This window comes from Rhineura floridana, chromosome 3 (assembly GCF_030035675.1).
Source record: "Rhineura floridana isolate rRhiFlo1 chromosome 3, rRhiFlo1.hap2, whole genome shotgun sequence".
Classification (NCBI taxonomy): domain Eukaryota; kingdom Metazoa; phylum Chordata; class Lepidosauria; order Squamata; family Rhineuridae; genus Rhineura; species Rhineura floridana.
Genome location: NC_084482.1, coordinates 96940105 through 96945184, shown reverse-complemented (window position 1 = coordinate 96945184; position 5080 = coordinate 96940105).

Sequence of the window (5080 nt, the reverse complement as noted above, 5' to 3'; positions counted from 1 at the left end):
TTTTTGTGCCCTGCACAGTGGTGCATTATAGCCTGATTTTATACATACTCCATTTTCTTTCGACAGCTGGTTTTCTTCTGATTAACAGATCACGTGTTGGTTCCACTGTAGATCAAAGCCTCTTCAGCAGCTGACACGGAGAATTATCCCAAAGTACCAGATTTATTATGATGTCCGTGCACATTGAGATGGCTGTGTAGGAGAAATGGCACAACATGTATTTTCATGCTGTTTCTCTGGCTAAAGACCTGCACCTTTTACTGCTGTGGAAAAAGGCTATTTATGCATTGTTTCTTTCCTGCTGGTGATTATGCAACCCTTCTTGTTTACAGAGCACAAATTGTTCTAACAAACAATTAAAATAGAGTATAGTGCGTGGTTAAAAATGGCTAAATATTCTTCTTCACGGACAGACCTACTGCTATTGAAAAGGAACGCTGTGTCAATGGGCACAAAATATCTAGATGAAGCAAATACATCTAATAAAGTTCACAATCCTCAGTCCACTTTGCTCTGTTCTAGATGTACTGACCTAAGGTAAACTGTCAGTATTTAAAACCAGTGCAGTTTTCTCCAGAGCGAGAGGTCTAAGGATTGTATCCAAGTGTGATTTCCGCACAGTTTGTATGGTGCTTTGGTACAGCATCATGTTGCAGACCTATGAGGCAATGGCATGTTTATGCATTTAGTTGAAAGTCCCTGGAAACGAAGGGTGAATCAAGGACATTTTACTGAGGTGTTTGCTAGGGACAGATGGACCCATTAAAGTTTGGTCTGTCCTAGTACCGTATGAGGATGGAACTAAGTCTGTCCTGTTCCATTTCTGGGAGAAATTTTATGTTTTTAAAAAATACTTATAAGGTGGTCTTAGGGTTGCTCACTGTCTCCATTTCCCTATTTTTTTCTTTAAAACTTTTCAAAACAGGGCAGTTAGCCTGGAACAGCTCATGCATGGGGCTCCTTGCCGCCATGTGCTTTGAGTGCAAATACAGCATCTCCCTTGGAGCAATGGGACTTGAAGATGTTTGGTTGCTCTCAGAGGAAAATGTATGGGATGGGGGGAAACCATAGCTGCCCCTCTGCAAACACCCGGATAGCCAATTTTTTCCATATAATTCCCCCTGAGAACAATGGAATATCATCAAGTCCTGTCACTCTGCAGTCCTTGCTCCTCTGCTGTTGGTGCTCCAATGTTGGAGAGGGGGAAAGGGGTGTTCTGGGGGGTATGGCTGGACCCAAAGCATTCACATTCCCCCAGAATGTCCCCAGAATGGGGGGGGAGAACAAAAAAGGAGAAAAAGAAAAACTATGTCCCTACCCCACCTCCTGTGCTGTCTTCATGAACCTGGCAGGATTCTGAATTTGGTAGATCCTCTGCCTCAAATTGCCCCTCCCTGTAGGATGGCCCTGCCCATCAAACTAATGGAACCTAAATGAGTAAATTAATAGTCATACATTAGGATACTCAGGAAGATGCTGAGTTCCTAAATCTCCCCGACTGGACTTCTTCCAGTTAAGGTCCTTGTTCTAGATCTCCACATGAAGCAATGGAGATAATGTCCATTGTGACTAATTCCATTAAAATTAGAGGAAAAGCAGCTGCAAATTTCAAAACCAGCTCCTTGTAACCAAAATGTGATACTAGCGTATAAAACACAAGTTACTATACACAGGTTTGGATGTTCATGCCTGTACATAGGACGCAACAGCAAACTGGTCATTTTTCAAGGTTATTTCTTTGTTTTCATAAAGAGGGCGGGGAGGATAAAAGGAGGGCCTGTTTTTCTGTGGGCTCATCTACACTGTGGTTTACTGTGTGTTTGGTGCTACTCACATCTCTTTTTAATCCGGATGGTTCACATGATGTTACTGGCAAACAGAAGCTATGATAGTTTCCCCCCTATAAATCCGTACTAATCCAATCTGCTGATAATATCAAAAGGGAAGAAAAAACCATCTTCACTCCCTTTCTTTAGTGCCTGCAGACACTTTGCTCCAATGCTTTTAGGTGGGTGTGTCGTGTCAATCTTTCCCCTCTGCATGGCCACTATGTCCTCCTCCCTTCATTTAATTAATTTCCTGTAGGCTAACAAGCAACTTCTGGCTGCTCTCCTACATTCTGCTGGCTTTTTTTATGTTGCTGCAAATTGTGACTTTATTTTCTTTTCCCCATAACTTGTGCTCAAAAGCATAACACTGCTCAGACAAAGATTTGTATTTCAGCTATATCCTACCATGGAAAACACAGGTATTTGCTCTTACAGGTTTTTTAAAGAACCCATTGCAGTATGCTCAGTTGCTAAGTAACCAGAGGGAGTGGAAATGTTGAATTAGAGGGTGTGGTCATTATGAAACTGCGTGATTGATCCTTCCCCTCAGTGTGAATAGAAAACACCATGTTTGCAGCTGGCATTGAGCCCTTACTGTGGACGGTGCAAATAAAAAATGGAGGTAAAAACAGCATCTTAAGTATGAAGTCATGCTCCAGTGTGGATAAGCCCTGTGTCTCCTTTCGTTTTGTTTCTTAAATTTCCCTTTCTGTTTACTTCTTTTTCCCCATTGCCTCTGCTTATGTTTAATTTTATTGATGCCGTGAGAATCCTCATGTCGTCGCACACTGCATTGACTTGACCTTTGCCTCTGCAGCACAGCTGTTTGAGTTGCCAAGATCCGAACTTGCTCGCCCCTTGTTATCCCAGGCTGCCTTTGAGGGTCAAACATATATAAGAGAGATATAAGAACAAAAGAAAGTGTGCATACGTGCATACACATCTGCATTTTGCTAAAGGAGGAAGTCAATTCAGGAGGAATTTTATTTATTCAAGACATTTCTGGAAATTGTTAGAGGTCAGAGTACAAGTTTGAGTTCTCTGACCAAACAAAGGGGGGGAAGGGGGTGGGGAAGTACTTGCATATGGTTCTGGTCTTGAACAACTTTGCAAATATTTCTTCAGCTCTTCCACACCCATATAGCTTTTATTACACTCTCTGAAATGGCATAAGAGGAGATAAAGTCTTCAAGTTAATGAGAAGCCTGGGAATTATACTTGCAGCTGGAATGTGCCTTCGCTAAATGGATGCTCTTTATTTGTCAAAAGCAGGCTCCAAAGATAGTTCAGCTGTTTCAGATACATGGGTATTCATTAACAGAAACTAGCTGTTTTGAGCCAATTGACTATTATAGGAGTAAAAAAATTGAATCCACATAGATAAGTGTGCAACAGAGCTGGCCTAAGACATTTTACTGCCTGAGGCAACCAGACTAACAGCTGAAATCTTACTTTGACACCGATGACAGATAAGGAGAACATCAGAGAATTCCAATGAAAACAGAAACGGGAGCAGAAATTGCTAATGTTTGCTTATCAGTCCAGTGAATATGATTGGTATTTGCTGTTGTTGCTTTCAATTTGCAAATGATATTATGTTTTTCCCGCATTTGCACTGTGTGTTCTTTACACTAAAATGAATGGGGTGAAATAAAGTAATGACAATGTAGCTGATGTAATTTTCATAACTTATGCCACAGTGAACAGTGAGATGAATAACTGCAGTGGAATGGAAACAATGCTGCATGTGATGAGTACAGGGCAGAATGCAAAATGTTTTCTTACATTCTTAGTGACAGGTTTGCATCCTCCACTGCATCTGAGGGCAATAGGCTAGCTTGTTGTGAGACATGAACAACTCTGTTCACTCCATACCTCTAAGAATCTGCCACACAAGGCAGCTGCCTCACTTGCTGTCACGATAGGACTGGCCCTGGTGGCCAAAGGCATTAGTCCTAGATAGGGACGGGCAATTCTGTCAATTTTAGTTTATCTCAGTTTCTCATTTTTCCAATATTAAGTTTAGTTTGCCACATTTCCACATCAGTTTGTATTTCTTTCTTTTTTAAAAAAAAATCCTTATGAAAATTCAGTCCCATTTGAGTGTGAATTTCTCCTACTAATATATACGTTGTAATGCAATTTTACCTAATATAATGCATTTTTGTTGTGATTGTTATGCATCCTTTATCCTGATACAGGCATTCTTGCACACATTACTTGGCTGAACAAATTTTGAAGGGTGACTGTGATTCAGTTTGTGCTTTGTTTTGGAATGTGCTGTATTAGGTAAATTTGTTTTTAAATGTGAACTGAATCAAATGTCTCCCCCATCCCTATTCCCAGATTAGGGAATGGTTACATTATGAAGCGTATCAGTAAAAGCACAGTCGTTGCCTTGCTGAGTCAAATGAAGAAGCCCCATCTAGCCCAGCAATCTATCTCCAGTGATAGCCAGCCACATGCCTTGGGACATTCACAAGCAAGGCATGATATAAGAGTAATAAGAGCATTTTAGCAAGTGTTTTTAAATTGCTTTTTAAAAATGTGTTTTTAAATTTGTATATTTGTTTTTAATGTTTTTAATTGTTGTAAACCGCTCAGAGAGCTTCGGCTATGGGGCGGTATACAAATGCAATAAATAAATAAATAAATAATGCCATGCAGTCATTCACCCTTGGCAGCTAGCAATCGGAAGCACACACTGGCCCCTAATGGAAATGAATGGTTGCTGAAAGACAAGAGTTGCTCAGGAACCTCCAGTTGTTGACCCCTACTTTAGATTATGTACTTCCCACATTGCCAAATGTTGTGGCAATGTTTGACAGCACAAAGCTGGCTCTTCAAGTGATCCCTTTCAAGCAACTCTCCTCAAACGAATGTAGGAATATTTATCAATTTAACCTCTGCACTTGAGAATTAATTGCAGTGTGATTCTTTCCTTAGTGTGTTGTTTTCTTGGCTGAAAAACTCTGCTTAGGATGGTGTGCCATGGAAACAGCCTGCTCCAATCGACCTCACTTGGCCAGCTCTCTCTTCTTTAAAACCCACCTAGAAGCTACGTATCTTCTGGAGGAGCAAATTCAACATTGGGGAGCCTGCTCTGAAATAAGTAACTAGTGCATTGTAGTTTTATGTTTTTATTTTTTTTTGCCCCTATTCTCTCCCTAGCCCCATATACTCCTCTGCTGCTATAGTTACAACATCCCACTTCAAAATAATGGTGCCTTCTCTGTCACCCACTGTTGTTA